This window comes from Drosophila ficusphila, unplaced genomic scaffold (assembly GCF_018152265.1).
Source record: "Drosophila ficusphila isolate 14025-0441.05 unplaced genomic scaffold, ASM1815226v1 contig_286, whole genome shotgun sequence".
NCBI classification, from domain to species: domain Eukaryota; kingdom Metazoa; phylum Arthropoda; class Insecta; order Diptera; family Drosophilidae; genus Drosophila; species Drosophila ficusphila.
Window position 1 is genome coordinate 3,016,927 of NW_025064189.1, and position 23,198 is coordinate 3,040,124.

Below are 23,198 nucleotides of genomic sequence, written 5' to 3' on the forward strand. Positions count from 1 at the left end.
GTGTAATTGTTTAAGATGCGTTGTGGTAATATCACATCTTATTTTTTCAATCAGGTGGTCATATTTTTTATCCCTTTACGACTGTATCACACATTATAAAGTTTACGAGCGCAACTTTATTTTAGCCCCAGTTTAATTTTTAATAATTTTTTTTAAAGCTTTTAAATTCAACAGCCTTCAAACTTAAATGTTTCAATTTTTTTTGTTAAAATGCACTTTAGGGTTCAACTTGAGTATGATGGATTGGCTGTCGACTTGTTTAAATTGCTATAGCGATTTATTCATTTGTCCCAGTTTTGTTTTTAAAACGTTCGGACATTTCAATGATGGATGAGATACTGCCTTATGTATTCAAACCGTTTCTTGCTATTTCGGTTGGAGGAGATTGGCGAATTTAATTTGTTTCTAATTCATCTGCGACCATCATTCGTAATCCCTATTAGGCTTCACAATATGTGACCTAAAAAAGCCCGAATCGACTGGCTACTCGATTGATGCTTGCCAATTTATCGAAAGCCCGCTGCTGCAAAAAAAAATTCGGGAAAGTGCATTTTTTTGTGCAGCCAATACTAATGCGCCATGATTTATTAAAAAATCGGCCACTCCACCGCACACATGACCGAATGCCCGAGCGGACTGATTGGGATGGGGGGATGGGATGGACAGTGGCCACGAGAACCCACTCTCGATGGCAGGAGCACTCGACTATTCATCTAGAGCAGACGGTCCGACAAGTAATCTCCTTAAAATGCAATTTGTTTTGTTGCAATCAACGATTTTTGATGATGACGACGAGGACTACTGGACTGGTGGACTGGTGGTCGGTCAGGAGCCAAAAGGAGAGGCCAAAGGAGCTGGGAGCAGGAGGAGCTGGCGGGTCAGGAGGAGCAGCTGGAGAGGCGATGACGATGATGATGGTGATCGAATGCGAACGTTGGGTAACAATTTGCAGCGTGGCCAAATAAATTGGTTGTTATTCAGCCCCGAACTCCGCTCTTTCGACCACCGACCTTTCGCCTCTTCAGGCCCCTCTAAAAAATGATGGAGATGAAAACAAAATTCCTAGGATGCTTCTAGTTTTTTACTAGAGCCCCACACTTGGCCCAAAACGCTTGGCTGCCATTCTGATGCATGGCCCTGGCAATGCGGTCCGAGCGTTGCGACAGCCCCCCAAAAACTACCCCACTGACGGATGGATGGATGGATGGTTGGATAGTTAGATGGTTGGCTAGTTGGAGTACCTGAATGACCGGCCAATGAAATGAATGAATCACAAGCTGGCGAGTCCCTCACCCCTTTCCCAAAAAATGCAATGCACACACACGAGGGCTTTAAGAATACCAAAGCGTGCAGTCTGCTTCGAGTTCTCGTTTGCCAAGCACATTGGTATAGAAGCTTATTTGGCATGAGTGCTCATTAATTTTGAACCTTAACACGTCATAGAAACGGCGATTATAAAGTATATATGCTTTTTTAGGGGCCTATTAGTGCAGGTTTTCAATTGATAACATTGGCTGGAAACACGTGATCTAAAATCATTAAGAAAAACAGAGGTTTTGTGTTATTTAGTGGGTAATTTTAATATTATTTAAATATTGGTAATGAAGATTAACACGTTATTTAATCATAATATTACTCATACTATGTTTCGTAAATAAATTTTTTTTTTTAATTTTGTTGAGCTATGTCATTTTAATCAAAAACCAAATATATTGTTTTTTTTCCATTCTGATTAGCAATTTTCTAAAAAAAATGTGAAAAATAATAATTTATACAATGTTATTTAAATGAGAGCTTGCAAACTCAGAATCACGAATTTCACAATCATTCAGAATAATCCAGTACGAATCGGAACAATGTCAAATGTGATTTTATGATTAAAAGATAAGGGAATGACTTTTACTGACGTTCCCATAGATTGTGTTTATCAAATTAATTAAGATAGCAGTGGAATCAAGGTAGAGAAAATCTTTGAAGTATCTATAGACCGAATAAGTGAAATGTTTACAGAGGCAAACGGCACTTGCATACCTTTGTTTGTCACTCATTCGGGCAGCGTTGCACCAGAGTTACGAACTACGAGGGTCACTCCACCAGTTGTGTTGGCCGAAAGCTTTGCCTTCCCATTCTACGGCCCTCGTTGCATAGTTTATTGCGTGTTTTCCAGTAACAGATTTGTTTGCGTTCCCTTTGTTTGTTTGCTCAATCCCCGTATTCTCTCTGCATTTTTTCCGGCGCTCCCCTGTCCGCCGTGAACTATTTTATTTGCCTGCACGTATCAGAAGCGTGTTTCAATTTGCACAAAAATTCACATGTCGATTGCTGCTCCATCCATCCGTCTATCTGAGATTGATTTCTAGCGCCGGGTATTTGTCTGTTCTGACTCCTCGGTCTATCATTCTCCTCTATCTACCTATCTATCTATCCATCGGTGTGCCTCACTGTCTTTCCATCTGCCTGGTTGGGCTGGCAACACCGCGTATACGCAATGTGAACATCCCTTTTGCATATTTCTGCATACGCCATGTGTGCATTGCATTTTATACAGTTGAACTTCCCTAACTTGAATTTCCATTTGACACTTAAGTTATTCAAGGAAAAGTGGATTGCATAAATAAATGCTATGACTTCCCCTTTTTTATACATTTTATTTTGCTGAAACAATATTAAAAAAAAAAACAAATTTCATTTCCAAAAGTTTAATAGGTAGTTTAACTGCATGAATTTTAACTGAAAACTATTACTTCCTTAAAATCTGCTCTTAATACAAATTTTTTTATTAATTAACACAAATATTTATTTTATTTGTTAACATTTGTTAGAGTTTAATCACATTTGTTTGCTTCACGGAAACAAGTGCTTCCCCTTAAATCCCTTAAGAGTTTTTCAAGATAACATTTTTGCACATTAATTTCGAATTATGAAAGTTTGAATTGTGAAAAATTCATTCTGTAAGGCTATTGTATTATTAGCTTTTTAAGTTTACTTAAATTTGCTTTAGAGCAGTTTGACTGTGGCTCAAATTTGTAAGCATTGTTGAGCAAACATTTTGCAGCCAGCTGTCTCCCGGCTGAAGTGACTCCTCCTGTCGCTCAATGAGATGTGCATTTATTCGAAGTCCTTGACAAATGGCAATTGATTAACTCGTTTTCCGCCCTCGACACTGGGCCATCGTCGTCTGTCTGTCAACTGATGTGGCGGCCACCCGGTACAGGTACGTGCCCCATTCACCATTCAACATTTACCATTCACCGTGAGATGGTCCGATATGGCGAGTGTATCAACACGCTTATCGGCAGTGCTTATAATCACACCCACACCCACGATATATTCCGTATTTCGTATACAATATTCCGTATGCCGAGGGTTTCGTATCAGGCATTGCCTGAGATTGACCCTCCAACCCACCGCCGCCCCCATTTGCCACCACTCTACGTAATCGGGCTCTGTGTTTTTTTTCGCTGTTATTCCAACAATTTGCTGATTAGATTTTCATTTTGTGCTCCCCTCTTTCCAGTCAAGAGAAAGTTGATTTTGTGCGCCGAGAGTTTCTTAATTGAAATAATTTAGTGCAATTTCCAGAGTTGTTTTTCGCTTTTTTCCCTTTTTGCTTAAAGCTTTCCTATTTTACCTACGGCCTTTGTTTGGCTGGCTTTTTTTTTCTTTTTCACCACATTCTTTGGTCGTTTATCTTGTTTACCTTACCGCACCCACAAAGGAAAAAGAAACTGGGGGAAAAACACATGCTGTGACGTAGATGTAAGAAAAGCAGCCGCAGTCATCGGTAACTAATCAGTGCCAGAATTAAGTTGACAAAATGCCATGACCAGGCACAAAGTAAAGCTCCGATAAACCGCTTTTATGTGGCAGTTAGTCAGTAACCCCCGTCGAGTGAGGATGTCATTTGCGAGACCTATTCAACACTTGGAAAATGTTAATCAATTTGCTGGAAAGAAGAAAATTTTGATGGATGACGTGGGACAGAAAAAAGATTTCACAAACAGTTGCGTTTATTTATTAGATGTCTTTTAAGCTTACTAAAACTAAATTAAAGGTTAGAAAAAAATATGTGAAGTGGAGTAAAAGGAGGTAGATAGTTATTAATTCAAAACTAATCAAAATTTTAATACGAACAGAAATAAATAGCTTTTTTATAAAAATAATTACTGAATTTATTAACTGGCAGCAATTTGTTCAGGATTACAGCCAGAGTGTTGTTCATTTATAATTAATTCACTTTTTAATTGACCACATAAAATATAACCCAATTTGCACTGGCTAAAAGTAAAGTAAGAGGTCAGCAAATACAGTGGAAAATTAATAAATGAAATTGATTTTCATAAATCTAAATAAATAAATGTTCAGGCAAATGCATTAAGCTTGTGAATATTTCACAGCTTATCAGCAGGACAATGCCGATGTCCTGGGACAATGTATCCTTGTGCTCTACGCAAAGCACACGATAAATCTAATCTAATCTCGACCCATTCACTTGATGCACAGCACTCACGTTGTGGCATATGATTAAATATCTATTAGATGCCATAAATGGAACGTATGTTTTGAGCGAATTATGCAGCAATTGGCCGACAAGCTGAGCCTGAGCTCCAGCCGCCATTGAGCCAATGAAAATGGCCAGCTCCTCTCCAGGAATCTAATCATTCATGTGCCAAACGACATGAGCGATTACGTCGACACATGGGCGGTGGAAATATAATAGTTAGAGTTTGAGAGGAGCCAGCCAGCCTTCCCGATAAGCAAGACAAATGTGCTGGTTGAAATCTATAAAAGCAATGTATTCCACAAAGCTGTGTGTTTTGGTTCACCACTCCCGACATGCACATCATAAAGCATACGTTTCGTTTCGAACGAGCTGTGCTGCTAAGTCAGCGCACAGCCCATCCTGCGTATACGCAATATTTTGCCGGCTTAGTGGAGTCTGCATGCAGCATGCCAAGATATTTCACAGCGAGCACACAAAGAAATAGGATAAAAAAAGAGTATTAGCTGATTTCACTAGGAAAATAAAATCATAAAACGGATTTAACCAATTTAACACTCCAATTATTATTTTAAATCGGTTTTAATATAATTGCTATTTATTGCTTTTTAATTCTCAATGCAATATGTTAATAAATTCATATACAATTTTAGCTTTTGTATTTTAAATTCAAATGTGCAATTTATTTAATTATGCTATTATCATAATATCCAATTATTAAATAATTAAAAACCATTATTGATAGCCAATATCGATGCGGATTTTTTTGCTGTGCCATTGCTAAAACTGTCGCTGAAACTGAGAGCCGAAGCCAAAGATTGGCTGTCGCTGCCATGGTTTATTAAATTTATGTTATGACATTTTCTAATGCATATTTTGCCGGAGCTGTGTGCGTGCCTGAAATATTTTGTGCCCCCGTATCGAGCGGGACTTAGCCAGCTCCTGGCTCCGCCCATTGCGCTCCTATAATGTCCTGACATACTTGTGTCACAGCCGGGGAAAAAGTTGCTTGGCGACAAGAGGTGGAGTGGAAAGGACGAGGCCGGAACATCACCTGAACTCTGATGTTACTTGAAAGTTGGCCCAACTATTTTTCTAGTGTTGTGATTTTCTCTTGTCACAGCAAGCGAAGGTGCCACTAGCTGAGCAACTTTTGCGCTATGCCAACCATTTGCACTGTTCCTGCATTTTCTTTTTCAATTTTTCTTTTTTTTTTGTAAAGAACTTGGCCTGACAAACATTTTCATTCCAGGCGAGAGCAGCTGGAATGCATTTGGCCTGCAGTCCTTGTCGTTGGCCTGGTATTTTCCCCCGTCATTTTATTTCAACGGCACGGCACCTTTAAAGTTCGCCTTCAAGGCTCGGCAAATATTTGCGTCCTCCCGATTGAGTCATCGAAAGTCAAACACTGAGCTCTGTCTTCGTTTAGCTGCGATTCGTTTCGATTTCAATTTGCCAGGGCGCAAATTGTCCATGGCCAGTTGACAGTTGACTGAGGCGTTCGTCAATCTATTCCGCCGCGGGCCCTTCTCCTTCTCCTTCTTCGCCACTGGCCACTGGGTTTTTCCTTCGCAGATTTTCCCTGGCCCTGCGGAAAACGCACATTCATATCCACGCACACTGGCGCGTGGCATTGTGTGCGCTGGCCATTATGTGTGCATTTTCACTAGTCCGCCTTTGTTTGCCTGATGCGTCTTTATGTTTTGTACCGCTTATTAAAGTGGCATTAGGAGTATGATGAGCAAAATAGAATTATTTGTTTATTTATCTAATATTTATTTTTTAAGTTTAAACATTTTCCGAAACAAAAAAAGCATTTAGAAAACACAAATTGAAGAAGCAGTCTCATATTTATTTGGTATCAACTCTTTTTAAGAAGTATGTAAATTGAAATTAAATTTATTCCGACTACTAGACAATTAACTAACATTTTAGCTAGGATATTTAATGCTTACTTTAGGCAAGCAAAAGTGTTATAATAATTTTCCAAATTTATAGTTTTCTAATCTGAAAAGCTGAGGGATCCGTTAGTCGTGACTTTCTCCTTAGCTTTGCCTCTTCTCATTTCCTTTTGTTCGCCATCGTTGACCACATTTAGTCGTTGTGTGCCTGCGGCTGAGGATCACATCCTGCCGCCGTTGTCGAGAGTTCATAAGGTAGTGGCCCCCGGGCCCCACAACCTCTTTGGCTTGGCCTCCGCCCACCAATCTTTTTTCCCGTCGCCAGTTCCTTCTCTTCATCTCATCCGCAGACTGCGGGCCATTGTTCACTAATTTTGTCACGTTTGCAGCTTTTGTTAGCAGTACTTTGCCATCTTTCACTTACTTTTCTATACTTCTGCCGCCTGCCATTGGCTTGATGAAGAGCAGAGGGAGTGGAAGGGGGGTGGAGCAGTTGACCTTCCCACAGCCTTATTCCTTACCAAAAAGCTACGCCTTTGGGCTTGTTTGTTTGATTGAATCTTTCTGGGCGATTTGATTTTGCTGCACTCGCTTTAGGCCGCTTTTCTACTTTAGTCAGAGTAGCTTTCCCTTTTCATTTGCTTGCTTGTTTTCCATGCGGTTTTTTCACTGCATTGCAGAAACTAATAAAGTGTTATATCTTGTAATAATATTCGTATTTCATTCTACCTTGACATTTACCGAATACAAATTGACTCTTTTGCATGAAAAATATTTCCTTTGAATGTGGAATGAAGTAGTCTTAATGTAAAAGAAGTATCTTTGATCCCTATCCTGCTCGAAATAAATAATTCGTAGTTCAAAATGATTGATATTTGTTTGCTGTTCAGAAGTAAATGAAACTCGCATTGACTGATTTGCTTCCCTTTTGCTCCATCAGCCGTAATTTGCTTGCCTTAACTGCGTTGAACATTTCCCAGAGAGTCCTGCCTGCCCCCAAATGATATGCAAACATCCTGGTGAGCCACATGCCACCTGGTCGGTTTGGTTTTGTGCAAAAAAGTTTATCCTTCCGAGGAGGTCAGCACGTGACTCGCCTGCCCCTCTAAGCATACTGCACATTTTTGTTGGAGGCTTTCTCGTCAGGTTTTCTCCATATTTTTTTTTACCCCAGGTTTTCCCCATTTTTTTTCTGCTGATGCCATGTGCTGGAAAATACATACTTTTAAGCGCATGTTTTGAATATTCGTGGCATTTTTGCGCCGGAGGTCGGGGTATTCCTGTTCCTGGGTAAATCTACGCAGCTTATCTACATGCTCCCCACGATGGCCTGCCATCATCATAGCTATAATATAAGTATTTTTGCACAATTTTCCGCTGCCACACCGCCGCTTTCCTCCATTTTTTTTTTTTTTTGCCTCAGCTTTTTGGCGCTGTCGCGGGCCCTCTACATCTTTTTAATGTTGAAAAGCTTTACTCACTTCCGTTGCCAGCGGAGCCAGGAAGCGGAAGTTTAACTTTTGTTAAAATTTTTAGTGATTCGTGTGGCACAGACATTTGCCAGGCGACTGCCATTGGCTTCAGGATTTTCTTTTATTTTTCCCTGTCGTCACTCTTATCTGGGAAAAGTTTGAGCAAACTAGTCTCAAAAGTTTGATTTCAGGTTGGGTTTGGTAAAGAAATTAGCCACATAATTAGCATCTTTCGATGGATTTCTGGATAAAATTGTTCAGGTGTTAAGTAAACCAAAGTTATTTTTTTTAGAAAATAAATGTCTTCCCTTTTCAAAGATATTTAAATAATTTTATTTACCATTCAGACAATTTATTTCAGAAGTACTTTTTAAAAGAACATTTCTTTGGGGTATTTAAGTGTTCATAGTTTTTTTCTCTTGAGTTCAAGTTATTCAAATAACACTCCAGGAAAATATGCTGTCTCCTTTTGTTAAGATTTTATCGCCACTTTGACTGTACAACAATATAGCTTCTGCACTATAAAGCTCCTTATTCAACTTTATTTAACGGGGATCCCATGAAATATCTATGTTATTGTGTGGCGAGTTCGAACTGCTGCTAGATGTTTCCTGCCCCGTTTCCTCGGTTTTGACCCACCCAACAAAAGCCTTTCTTTTTCCACCGTTGCATAGTTTTTAAGCCCCGGACTTAAGTAGTTTTCAGCACATTTTGAAATCATCTCTCCTTTGCAGTCGAGCTGCCACTGATTTGGCCGGCACTGACCTGCTTATAACTTTGCAACGTGGCAACGAGGCAACGCCCGATTCCCCATAGAATTTCCACACGGCAAAGTTCCTGTTCCCGTTGCAAAAGTTGCAAAAGTCGGCAAACAGCCAAACTAACAAACCGGCGGAGAGGCAGAGGAAAAAAGCTAAAGGGCTCGTTATTATTATTATTATATCTGCCTTGTTCGATGCGTGTGCAATTCCCCCCGAACTTCTCAGTTGCCCCTCGGAAAATTGGGGGATCGGAACCTTTTAACTCTTAAACAAAAGTAGCTGCAGATTTGGCGTGAACTCCTGATGATTGCGTGCAGCACGGTCATGGCTTTTAGCGTTGCATGTTGCAGCAGGAGTCACGCCCTCACACAGATACCCACGTACACACCAGTAAGGCCTCTCACCCACACACACACACACTCACACACAAAACTATCGGAAATGCATTTTCAGTGGCCGTCAAGAAAGCAAGAGAAAGCCATTTCACTTTATTTTACGAGCATTTATTGCGCGCCCACGACGTAACCGTTTTATTCCCTCTAGCCGTTTCAATTTTCGCGGAGTTAACTGTAATCACAGCGGATGTGGCTCTGCTGGAGGCTCTTCTGGGGATAGTCCCGTTACAACCGAATTTTAAAGAATTCCCCCTGTCAACGAAATCTCTTTTAGTCCGTTGAGATTCAATTGGTTTTTATATTGGAATCGGATATGGTCCCACTATAAATTAAATAAGCTCACGCTCAATAAAAGAGATTACATATATTTTATTTTATATTTATTTATTATTATTATATATATTTAATTTTATATTTATTTATTATTTTTATATATTTTTTATTTTATTTTATTTCTATTTTATATACAATGATTTCCGATCTTAAAATTTAATATTATTGCCAAGTTCGGATTTTAATAAAAACAAAAAGTATTTCTTTAAGTAAGGTAAGAATACCATATATCCATACAAATCCTCAATTAACGTGGTCCCTTGGCTTGAAATTGAAAAAGTATTTGTTAAATGGTTATAGATAATACAAAAATCGTTTAATTGACTTTTAACTCCACCAATGTTTCTACAGTTCATTTCTGCAATATCATTAATAAAATGTAATCACCATTATTCTGCCTTTGAATATTAACGATTTTGGCTGACCTAGAGCCACTTAAAATCACTTGACTTTCCGCTCACTTTTGGGTTTCGGGTTTTGGGTTTTGGGTGTTTCTCGAGCAAAAAGCAAACGAACCACGCCTGCGGCAGCCTCAGCCATCACAATCTTGTGCCCCTGGCGATGACATCACGACGTCGCTACGCAGTAAAAGCATTATGGCAAATTGTTTTAAGCTGTGCGAAAATGCCATCAAAATCAGTTGACTATGCAAAGCAGAAGGGGATGAAAAGTTGATGTTGTTGGAAAGTATTGGGGGGGAAAGCGAGAGGGAAATTGGGGGAAAGAGCAGGACATTTGTTGCCATGTCTGGCCATTGCATTTTATGGCATGTGCTGCATGTCAGCCATTGTTGTGGTCGTTTCGGAAAAGGCAAGCGATTTCTTCTGCTCCGGCTGGCTAGCTTTTCCTTCGTTGGTCGGTTGTAACTTAGCCGAGTCTCGAAGGAACCACAGAGCCAGTGGTCAAAACGGTGGTGCCACTCCGGTCTTTGGTTGCCCGCAAAAGCAACAGCTTAGGGACCAGATGCCGACCATCTCCCTCCGTCTCTCCATCTCTTCATCTCTGCCGAATGCTCGCTGTTTGGCTCTCCCTGGGATTTGTAAACATATGCGGGGGCGCCCCGAGGAAGCCGTTTGGATGTGCAACAAAACTAATTTGATTGTCATGCAGCTGGACATAAAAGGAAGGGATAAGGCATTGCTGGCCAACCCAGAGCTTGACAAATTGCGCAGTTTTGTGCTTTATGTACTCTGTGTGTGGTATGATTACTATCAGCTGCTCAAAAGAATGCATGCTTAAGGGGGGATTAATCATAAAATAGGATTTAGCTACCAATATCAAAGAAATACTGCTTCAGAATATAAATATTTGAATGCAAATCCTTAAACTAAAAACCCCTTTAAATTAGAACAAATCAGCAATAATCCATATTCAAGTCGTTAATGAGTTTATAAGAGATGAATTCTTAACAAAAAAATATTTATAAAAATATTTAGCTTAAAACGGAATTTTTAATGGCCGAACTATGATATAGCTTTTTTTAAATTATACTCAGTTAATACTCAGCCAAGTTATACATTTTTAAAATATCTTTATGATGAGTAGCGAGCGAACGCGTTAAATATTTATCCAGTTTCTTGTGGCAACTTTGTGTCTCAGTGAGTTGCGTTCTAAAAGCGGAAATTATCACCTCATTTGTTATTAAAATCTCGCTTTCCTCAACTGCTTTTTATCTAATTTCCGTTATCAGTCCGGTCGAGCTGTCTGTCTCTTTTACTCCTTCGCTCACCTGTCGCCATGAATAAGTGACTCCCCGACAGAGTTTCAAATTAAATTGCACAAATTTTGCGCATCAACTTGAGGGCCGTTGTTCGTTGAGGCCCCTCGAGATCCGAGGCTCTGAGGTCTGTGGGCCCGCACTTGTTCACGCGATCTGCTTTTTATTTTCGTATTGTTTGCGGCCCTCGAAGCACCACCCATTGAATTTCGCACGCTTTAAACCACCGCCCACCCACCACCCACCACCCAACCACCCATCACCCACTTGCGTGTGAAATCGCGCGGCTGCTGACACTTTTCTTTTCCCTTTGGCACCCTTTACCTTTTACCTTCGCTCACCTTCGCCGTATGCATAATTTAATGCAAATAATGCACTTGTTTCGTTTCGTTTCATTTCACTTCACATGTTGCCTTAAACGCTCTCTCCCTCTGGAGATGAAGATGCGGCAAAAAGGAGGCGTGTCAAGGGGATATATATACAATGATATATGTATTTATGTACATATATCCCCGTGACGGACTGACAACTGTGGCGCGGGCAAAGTGCACAACTTCATTTCACATTAATGCAGTCGCTTTAACTGAATTTGTTGGAATCGCTGCGGCAAGCTGTTCGCAAATTTATGCAAAAGAAAACACTTTTAACTGTGGAACTCAGCTAGCAAATAAACAAATGTTTCCCTGAGAAAAACACCTTAAATAAATAACTAATTTAAGTCTTGAACGCAATTGAATTTGTGTCCTCTTGGTTATAATGTTTTTAAAAGAATTTCTGCTTTAATTAAAGAACAATTTGCTTTTCAATATGCCTCAACTAAATTGGCTTTTAATAAACACAAACTCGGTTGATTAATTAAAATAACATTCTTCGCAAAATATTTATTTATTTGTTGTTCATCAACAGAACCAAAATAGAATTTTTCATCATTTTTTTAAATACTGAAAATATATTATTTTATTTAATATTTTCTTTTTAATTTTTTCGGACCGGGTTTCATGTTTATCACAATTTAAAATGCTTTATACTCTAAATGAAAACTACTCGTAAAAGCAATCATATTACTTTCGTTTTGAGAACCAAGTGGAAATGCAACCGGGAATTCTTAAGTTTGGCTCACTGCGGATACGGTTTGGGGATCCGGTTGCTGTTTTCATATAATTTTATGCATGCACTCGCGTTTCTTTAGCATATTTTTCTCGGTGGCCTTGCATTTCAGTTGTTGGGTCGTGAAGGAAAGGCGACGCCGTAAACTTAATTTCCGCCTGCCGCTGCCGCCGCTCGCTGCTCGGTTGCTCCGTTTTTAATTCCTTTCGGTTGCCTCGGCATTTCCCGCTTTTCCCGGTGTGCCTGCCATCTGTTGTTGTTGTTGTTTCGTTGTTGTTCTGTTTGCTGCCATAGTCTTAACAACTTGTAGCGCCATCGCATTTTCCGCACGCGGCAACGCGTCTCATTTCAATTTAATTTCCCTCTCGAAATGCGCTCACGTAGCTGACGACGTCTAGCATTTGCCATTTGTGGTTACACTTTCAACTGTGGCGCCCAGCGAAGCAATTTCCATCATCATCAGTCGTTCCTTGTTGCGTTGCGCTTTTCCCTCTTTTTTTTTTTCGTTGTTAGTGTTGGGTTTTTGAATGCGGGTTGGGGTGGCATTAAATGAGGGAAATTACTTTTGCTAGCCGGCTAATTGTCGGAATTCAACTCTTCAAGGCTCACTCTCACTCTTCTCTCCTTGCGGAAATTAGGTTGTGAATTTCCCAAGTGCCCTTCCATCAAATACTGACGAGTGTCTTGTTGTTGTTTACGTTTACTCCTGGCTCAAGTATTTTGTTGTGCATAATTATTAATGGGCGGCGATGGCGATTGTCTGTCTGGCTGGCGGGCGTACGCGGCGTATGCGTAATTTTCACAGTTTATCAAGGCATTCTTATAATTGACTTTGGCATTCGGTTGTCAACAGAGCGCCATTACCATCATCATCGTAATCATCATCATCAGCAGCAGCAGCAGCAACAGTGGCAAAATCATCATCACTCATACGCCAGGTGGGCCGGCAATTAAAATCGTTTGAACACCGAACACTGTGTGGAATGAGGAGTGGAGGAGGGGGTACAAAAACGAGTTAATTAAACCGCAATATTTGCATATTTCTTTCATTACTCCTCCGGCAAACGAAAGGAAACAGCTGGCGATGAGTGGCCTCCTTGAAAAAGCGCCCAAAACAAGCAGCCACCCACCCCAAATAGCAAACAGTCACGCTTGTTTAACTCACATGTGGGTGAGAGAGTGCGCGCAAAGTTTATTGCTCAATTTCCCAAAAACTTTTCGCCAACCAACCAAACCAACCTGCTTTCGGTTTGCTTTTCGGTTCGGTTCGGAAGTTCAGAAGTAAGAGGCTGCAGCGGAAGGCATTACCACTAACCCACGCACATCGAGTTAACATGCAAATTTCAGATACTTTCGCAAACTTGATTTTGCCAGCCTAGAATGGCGCTGCGAATTGGGATCCCCTGGATCCGGGGATTCTCCGGAGATAGCCAGCCCAAGCCCAAGGCGTTGTAAACGCAGATAAGCCGCGACAATGTTTGAACAGTTGCGTCGTGTCAATGACTTTTACGTGCTGCCCAGATTTTTATTAGCGCAACTTTGTGCCCAATAAGAGAGTTACTTAGACTTTAAAGGCTTTCTAAAAAAGCAGAGAAAGAATCAAGGATGTTTGTTTTCCTTTTATTAGCATTCTTTTATTATTCAATTATTTAAATTTGAAAGAACTTAGGTATCTCACTGCAAAAGTAATATTTAATTACTTTACAAAGTTTCTGAAAGTTTTCAAAACTAATGGGTATGTGTTACAACATGTAAAGTAAAGCATTTATGTAAATTATTTGAGGAAAGGTAATGTTTTATAATCATATGTTCATTTTATAAATTCTAAAACATACTAAAGGCAATGTTTAAAAGTTACAAATAATTTCCAACAATTTCAGTCTGTTGTTTATATGTTTTAAATTATATCAAAATTAGTATAATAGTGGTAAACATGATTTTATTATAGTTTATCCAAGCTCTACAAAGTCAAGCAGCCACGACGATAGTAATTTATTATTGTAACCTTGGCCAGGAAATTTGTGGTGCAGCCTTTTGAGTTTCCTTTGGCCACCTTGCGAGCACTCGCCAATTTTCTGGCGCTGCAGTGTCCACTGTGATTTACAGCCATTCCTGCCTGCAATGACCTGACCGACCGCCTCATTGTGGCCCCACCCCTTCTCAATTTGGGCCCCCCCCTTCGCCGGTCCTTCGTCCTTCGTCCTTTGCCCCTTTAAATTTCCGGGGCAAACGTGCGCAAAAAGTTTCCGATTCTGACCGCCGACCGCAACAAGGACATTTATGTTTTGCTGCAGGCCAATGTTATTCTTCCTGTTCGTGTTTTTGTTTTCGTTTGGTGCTACAGCATCCCAGCATTTCAGCATCCCAGCAGCATCCTAGCAGCCCACAATTACACAAGAGCATAATGCGCCGCTCTGTTTCAAGAATTCTATTTACCTTGAGCAAAATAAGCCGGTGTGGTCGACGAGAGAGGCCTTTGGGGCGTCGAGGGTCCTGCGTTGTTTTCGGTTCGCAAATATTTCGTTATTTAATTTTGTGTGGGTAATTCCATGTTTCGGCCGTAAACATTGTCGAAAACTGTGGAGCACCATTCAGGATTTCCTAAGTCGATGCCAAGAATGTGTTAACGATGTGCCTATCCTAAGTTCTTAGGGAATTAATTAAGTTGAAGAATTTTTGGGGGATACGTTTTATTAGGCGAACACGGAAACAATGTTGGTGGGTCAATTAACTTTTTGGAGATTTTATTTGAGAGGGGAAAATACTATACTGTATGTGGGGAATTATTGCTCAATTTATACTGTTCTGATTTAATCAATAATATATTTTTAGAGAAAGTGAATTATTCGGTTAGGTATTTTATTATAACACTTTATTTCCATTAAAGTATGGTACTTTAATTTAAGGGGAAGAATACAATTTCTTAATACATCCTCGAGGGAAACTTCTAATTTAGACCATCGAATTGGGGTCTGCTGGCATTGGCATTTTTATTTATTGACGTCTTATTTATGGACCCGTGCCATTCACTGCGACCTGGGCCAAAAGGTTTGTGCGTGCCAGAAGCTGTTAATGAGCCAAGTGCTCAGCCAACACACTTGGCCCTAATCCACTCAATGCCAGACGCCCTTCGTCCTCGATTCCCTTCTTCGCCTTCGCCTGTCAAGCATTGAGTATTGAGTATTGGGTATCCACAGCTAAGCCATTTGATTAGCCATCGACGAGTAATTCCAATTTCAATAGTTGGACTTTGGAGAGGGAGAAAACCAAACCCCGCATCCTAAACCAATTTGCTGGGCGTCTGGCAAATATATATATATTTTCCCGACTAGAAAGTGACCGCAAAATGCTTACCAGTTGTTCAGTTGTGGTCCCGAAACTCCTCTTCCAATTCGAGTTGCAAGTTCTCTGTTTATTTGTATTTGCAGTCGGAGCAATTTATAGAAGAAAATTAAACAACACACAGCACAATCCGCTCCGCCGCCCTCTTGCTTTTATTTTTATTTGCTTGGGTTTATTTCCTGAACTTGCACTCGGCATCCTTTGCTCCAGTTGCAGTTTAATTTGTACATCGATAAATTTTTTAAGCTGTCAGGATGCCCACACACACACACACACAGACACACACACGACTGCACACTGAGTGTTTGAGTTGGCCAAATAACCATAAATCGCCGGCTCGCCGTGCGATTGTCGCTTTGAAATATCGCTTAACTTGGCCTGTACCGAGTTTCCAGTTTCGACCAGGCCATAAACTCGACTCTGAATCACAGGATTTATCCCGGTCCGCTAAATGTGCAGGCATTTCGCTAATTAGCCGGCCATTAAAAAATATGTAAGCAGAGCTCAGAGTTCAGTTTCTGCTGCTGTTGCTGCTGTTTCCATTCATAATTTGCGCAGTGGCCCGAACATTAATCAACTTGGCCGGGCCAAAAAGTCTGTCAATAGCAGGTCCATCCTTCAATTCACTCCCTTTTTTCTATATATATATATTTATATAGTATATATATATATATAAACGTCCCCCTCCATTATGCGCTAAGCGAACAAAGAAAGTTTTGAATCAATTCAAGTTGTCGAAAGTTAAATCCGCGCACTGCATCGCCAGCTTTGCACTCAATTAAGTGACTTGTGCCCGGAGTTGCAAGTGCGTGATGAAGGCAGCTTCGCTTCGAAAAAGCTACGGCGGCAGCAACAGCTAAGGAAAACAATTTTCTCGCTGAGCAAAAATGGACAAAAAAAAAAGGGAAGGGAAGGGAATGTCGAGAAGCGAAAATATAAAGCAAGCAAATCCACTTGAATGGCAAACAAGAAAAGCAGCAACAACGGGTGGAAAGTCGAGTGAGTGCCAACAATTGAAGCAGCTGGCCCGTCAAAAGTTGCCACTTTCTTGGCACTGTCCTTGCTCCCAGGACTCCTTCTCCCTGTCCTTTTCCATCACAGCCATCCCCCGCACACGTGAGCTGGCAAAGTTTTAGTGGCATTTTACCACTTTTCCCCGACTTCCGCCTGATTGACTTGCATCGAGTTGACTTAGCCCAGCTTCTTCTTCACGGCATTTTCTTTATTGGCCCGGCTATACGAGTAGATCCTCCCCAGCTCCTCGGCTCTTCAGCTCTCTTGGCATTGGTTGCGTAAACTATTTTCCATGTCGTCACTCGATTGTTTTAAAAGCCAACTTTACTTTGTTTGACACACACAATCCACACACACATGTGCACATATGTGGCCGTGGTAAAACATTTAAACCCTTCAATTGGCCGTGCTGAGATGCAATTTGTCAATGAGAATGCCGTCGAAACTTGGGGGCATTGCATCCAGCTGTTCGCTGCCTAATGCAGTTTTTGTGTAACCGGTAAACTTCTGGACAGAAGATCTGAGAACTTAATCTATTCAAAGTAAGGCAATTCGATTCGATTTACGTCCCCGTAGGCTTTACAAATTTAATTTTTGTTCCATTTTAGTTTTCCAAATTAATTAAACAGTTCATTTAATAGTCTGAAAAACATGTTTAAAATAGTTACCATGTAAGATTTTTCCCGTATTTATTTCCGGATTTTGCCGATAGGAGACCCAATTCTCGAGGTTCACAGCCTATAATTTTGTTAATTTTAATCTGATTCCAAAGTGGCATACCTCTAAACGTTTGTAATCGCATCCTTAATAAAACTGCATTCAAAGTTTTTCATTTTCCGATGGTCTAAATTTTGACCCCTGTTCATGTAAGATTTTTCAAGTTCTCAATGGTTTGGTTAAATGAATTAAGAGTACTTACTTTTTTTATTAACTGAAATGATAATTTTGGGCCAATAATTTAAATATATATTTAAGTATTTTAAAGAAGCCAATTAGTGATTCAGTTTTACTGAAGAAATCCCAGTAATTGTAGAAAATGAAGCTTGTATATGCATTCAAAAGTCAAATAAAAGTTTAACCCCAAATTCAATAGTCAGAAACCGATAAGCTTTAATACAAATATTCTCAACTGGTTTCATTTTAAGCAAGGATATTTGATCGACTTCCCTTTGCGCCAAAACCACACATTGTTGTGTGCGACTCGAGCAGGAATATGTGGGTGGCACAGTCATTTCCGCAATGTATTCTGACTTGAGGCATTTTCAAGATGATGGATAATGGCATTCAATTTGCGGAATTGCTGGGCTTGAGTTCGATTCTCTAGTGTGTGTGAGTGTCCTTGCCGAGTGTCTGGCTTAAATAGTTACGTCAATTAATTTACAACGCATTGTCAGACCGTTGTCGTGTGCATTATAAATGATTTGTGTGTGCCGGCCTGCCTGCCTGCCTGCCTTTTGCCTTTCCCATTGCGTGTTCATTGGCTGTTCAGAAGGGCGAAGGGGGGTGACCCCACGCGTTTTATGGGTCAACAGCAGCGGTGACCTCGTTTGTGGGTTAACCCTAAACCTTATCCGCCTGCATTTCGATTTCGAATCAGGGGAATCAGAGGAATGAATCGCAACGCAATGCAGGAGGGAAAAAAACGGAACGGCGACGACCCTTCAAACTATTTGCAGTGCTTTGCTAATTTTCATTGCCCCACTTGAGTGAATGGCATGCCACAAAAGCCCCTTAAATATTCATGGGCCAGAGTTGAAGTCGAGTTAAATGACACAAGAGCAGCCCACTCACTCGCTGCGTTCGCCGGCAACGAACGTTCGCCGCTCTCTTATCAATTATCAATTAACCTACATTTTAGCCTTTGCGATTTTGGCACGGCCAATGACAGTCAGTTCGCAGGACCCTCCTCCTCCTTCTTCTCCTCCTTTTGCCAGCCAGGATGTCACTCGAAGTCGTCGTATGTGCCAGCTGAAAACTAAAGCAAATGCGCAACGAAGATGGAGCATTTTCCAAACGGAAGCTGACATCCGCCATCGCAGGTGGATAACTTTCTGATTAGCGAGAGAGCATTTTCAACCTGTTCACGTGGTCTTTTGCCAAAAAGTGCTTGGAATTGGCCACGGAGAATCGATACCATTAAACAAAGTATTTTTTTTAAATCTTTTGCGGTTTTAGCTAGAAAGAAACTATCCGATAACTTGTAATATATTAACCTGATCAAGATAAAACAAAAAATTAAGTTTAAAATTTTAAACTTTTGCTTTTAAACGTTGATTTCCTAATCAAGATTTTATGTTGGAATTATTATTATAAACTATTAAACTACTAACAAGTGCACTAAAGATTAAAAACTTTTTTATGTTATGACAACTAACGTAAAATTTTAACTATTTTTAAAATGCAAAAGTTACCCCAATAAAGATTTTAATGCAAAGCGATATAAAACCATACGAGCTTTCTGTTTTCACAATTTCTACCTTCAACAGTTTGAGGTTGCCAAATATTTTCCCCTGATATTGTTTGGTGTTGGTGTTCAATGGGCAAGGAAAACAACCTTCCACTTGCTGCAGTGCGATTATTTTGACCGCATTTATATGCGGGCGGAGGACAAATTTCAGATCTCTTGGCTCTGACGACCCTTGACAATAATCATTTTCATTACTGTAAAATGTCAACAGTGTCAGCCAGTCCCCTCGAGCAGCCTTTGCATCGGTCCTTGAGGCAGGACATGTAGCTGAAATTTGATGATGCAGCAGCAGGAGCAGAAAAACACCAGCTGCTCCATCTGCTTTTCCTGCTGCTGCTGTTGCTGCTGTGACGAGCTAAAGGATCCATTCTACATCGCAGCCAAATCTAAAACAAACAACCGAACTGAGCTGCGTTCGGATGATTTGAGACGACGAGTCGAGTTGAGCCGGGTTCAACTAAGCTCTTTCAAGGCGAAACATTGACAACATCCCACTAGGTGCGCCCCGGGGCGACATTTTGCAGCTACTTTTGCTCCCGCATCCTTTTCTATTTTTTTCATGCCCCCTGTCATATCCTTTGGCTATGGCCAAAAAAAAAAAAAAAAAAGAAAAGGAAAATCTACAAAAAGAACAGAGTTTCGACGTCTAGAAGACGTGCATTTGCTCAAGTGGAAATGAATTGAACTCGGGCAGCAGCAAAAGCAAAGCAGCAGCAGTAGAATGCAATCTCATTCTCTTGTCAACTTAACCTCGACTGCCAGGATGGCATCGAGTCCTCGATGACGCCCGGCTGTGCCATTTGTTGTTGTTCTTGTTGTTGTTGTTGTTGCTGCCCATTGTCGTCAGAGGAGCAGCCATTTGGAGGCAGGAAGAGCACAGTGGGTCTCAAAATAAATGCATTAGAAATAGGAAATTAGCTAAATAATTGCATAGAAGTATGACTCGAAATAGGGTTTTCCCCTAAGAGCTTTGTCCTGAAAACAATCATTAAAAGAAAGTATTTCTAAATTAAATCAAAAAATAAATGTGTATTTTCTGTATCTTAATTGTTTCTATAATTTAACTGACTTAAAAGATCTTTCTAATGGACTTTAGAATCCCAGCTTTTTATTAATTTATTTTGAACAATAAAGCACCGATAAGATATGAATTAAAAAGAAAGGATAATCCACTTGTATTGTTAAGATGTTGTAAATTTCTTTAAAAAGTCATCACAAGGTAATTATTTTTTGAACAACTCAAAGAAGGCATTTTCTCTGAGCAAAGACTTCCTTTGTTCTGAAAGATGGCCAAACGATTTCTCAGCCCAATGGAATCTTATCTGCTTTGATATATCTCTGAGCGACCACTGTGTGACGACTATTGTTTGTGCGTTTGTTCTGCAGCTTTGCTGCTGCTGCTGCTGCTCGATTTTTTCTTTAAACAATGGCCCGAGCATTTTTGATTGTCAAATGTTTGCAGAGATAACATTTACTATAGCGGATTTGCAGTGGAGCGTAGGAGATGGCATTGCGACGACAGCACGGCAAAATGGAGAGAGTGCTGTAAGCGTTTGCTAAGCTGGCCCTTTCTGAAGTTTTGAAATATATATATATCAAGAAATATATATATAGCTGGGGTGATAGCATCAATTTGTAATGATCTTATAAGTGCTTGTATTGTGCCTTTGTCTGCTGGCATTCTTCCTTCCTTCCATTCTTCCTGTGTGTGCGGTTTATAAACAAATGTCTCGGAAAAGTTTCCGCCAGTCAATTAAACGGCAATTAGAGGGACTCCATTGTGTCAGCATCCAAGTTCCAAGTTCCAAGGGGGAGCACTCAGAAGTCGGAGGGTGTGTCAAGTTCACACCGCTCGGCATTTCAATTAAAATCCAATTTCCCCGGCGGAAGTGCTTAATTATTGGATATTAGCCAAGAGCTTCACTCAGTCAAGGACTCTTGACACCCGATTTTCTGCAAGCTGACAAACAATTTCCTGAAAGTTGATCGATAGCTGCTGCTGGCATTAATTGAATGCTCTTTGGATTTGGATATTGGATAATATCATTCGATATAGCCACATTGTTGTTGCCTACTTTCCTGGTTACTGGTAACGAGTGCACGTGTCGGAAATACTGCTCTGAATTTTACGCTAATTGAAATTGCAATCGAATTACTCGACGCGACTGAAACTGCTGCGGCTGAAGGCATAAAGGCCAATGAAAATATAATCACATTTATGCAGTTTTTATGCCAGCAATGTAAATATTTTCGTTGTAAACATGTGAATGGTGAATGGCGGATGGCGAATGGCGGAGTGCTCATGCCGGGAATTACGAGTATGACTGGCCGTCAACGACAGCAGCCGTTTGGCCATGGCTGAATAGCCATAACGTCACATACAGAAAGATAGAGATACAGATACTGCTACAGATACAGCTGCAGATAGAGATACAGTTGCAGATACAACTACACACACATGTCTGTGGTCCTGGCCAGCAAAGTCCTTTGGCTGGCCTGAACTCGATTCCATTTCGAGTTCATTGAATTTGCGCAGATCTCTCTTCTTTTTCATTCGACCGTTTTCATGCCCCCTCGGTTAGTGCATTAATAAGAGCAATAAGAGGGCCAATAGTGGCGTGAAATTTATGAAATCAAAGTCACACTTACACAGGCGACACAGGCGACAGGATATGTGCATAAATGTATTTTTGATATAATTGCATTTTCCACTCCAGCGCTTCGTTGTTGCTGCCCGCCCGCTGATTGCGTAATTTAATAGTTCGTCCGTGGTTGAATAATTGGTTTTAGGTAATATTGACATGTGGACTGGTCGTTCAGCTGTTGCATTATTAATGCGAACTGAAGAGCGTGGCGTTTCCGCTTTTCCGGCGCTTTTCGGCGGAAACCCGCTCGAAATTCCCGTCACACGTACTTTTATGATAAATGATTTGGCCCAGCAGATGTGGGCTTGTGCTTTGTGCGTTGATGTCACGTCCTGATCATTAATTATCTCAACTTGTTTTTGCTCTTGTCTCTATTTGCAGTTCAGCGAGCACTCGGATAAAGGTAAACAAACAAAAAAAAAAATACAAAAAAAAGAAGAAAAAAAGAGGGAAAACCCTTTGTATTTACGACCCAGGCGTGTCGAAATTGACAAGCGTAGCGTATCGTTGGCCCAGACAAGCGTAATCACTCCCAGGATTCCCGGGCATGATTAGGCCAAAAGCAGGAGGAGGATTCCACGAAACCAGTTGACCATCTGACCTGATGCCCTGCCGACCAGACCGCACGTAAGCCAGTGGCAAAGTAAAACTTTTAACGAAAACTGACAACCGCAATGACCAAAGTGTCATAAATCCATAAATCCATAACCGAGCGTCAACAACATCAACAAACAGTTTGTTGTACGACCTACAGCGACATGTGACGTCGCTCAGGATTCCGTTCCACATAGAGAAAAGCCCGCAGGTTGATATTTTTCCCATCAATTTGTTTGGCCACAAAATAATTGTAATCTTATCAATATTGCAAGTGGTAATATGAATAACCAGTAATTCGTGGTTTGCCTGAAATCTCTGGAGATTACAAAATAATATATGTAGTGCCAAAAAGCAGGCTATTAAATATTTAAATGCATTTCGCAAAGGGGAAGGACAATAAATATTGTTTACTGCAGAACGCAAAAAACAATTTATCAGAAACTCGGTAATAGAAATTACACAATAAATAAAAAATAAAAGATTTTAAAATAATTGCATTAAGAGGAATAAAGGACTGTCGTAATTTTAGACAGGTAAAGCCAACGATTTTTATACAGTATTTTCAAAGCATCCAATTTCCTTTTCAAAGCTAATATAATATATCACAGATAGAAAGCCAGGAAAAAACCTTTGCTGAAATGATGAATAACCCCTTTTATGAGCACTTTAGATGCCATTTTTCACTGTGCAGACTCCAGGCCCTCGGGGGAGTGTCAGCTTGGCGGCCAATGAACTAAATAACCCTCAATCGGGCCGCGATGGAGGGAAGGAGAGGGGGGGAAGAGGTCCCCAGACAGGCGGTACACGACATAGTAGTAGCGGACCGAAAAAGCTCTCATGTCAACCGCAGTCGGCGGACTGGCAGACAAACATATTGACGATGGCGATGGATTCGCGATGGTTGGTGGTTCGGCGGTTCCCTGCCACTCGAATCTCGTCTCGCGTC

The 23,198-nt window shown here is 40.6% G+C and overlaps 1 protein-coding gene across 6 annotated transcripts in view; it reads left to right on the forward strand.

Annotated features, from left to right (window-relative positions):
• LOC108089405 (palmitoyltransferase app) overlaps positions 1 to 23,198 on the forward strand; it is a 63,921-nt gene that overhangs the window by 4,729 nt on the left and 35,994 nt on the right. For 5 of the 6 annotated variants that reach the window (XM_017187600.2, XM_017187595.2, XM_017187598.2 and 2 more), the window contains exon 3: positions 22,037 to 22,058. The gene's annotated coding sequence lies outside the window, so the exon portion shown is untranslated. The other variant, XM_017187599.2, reaches the window with a different exon arrangement.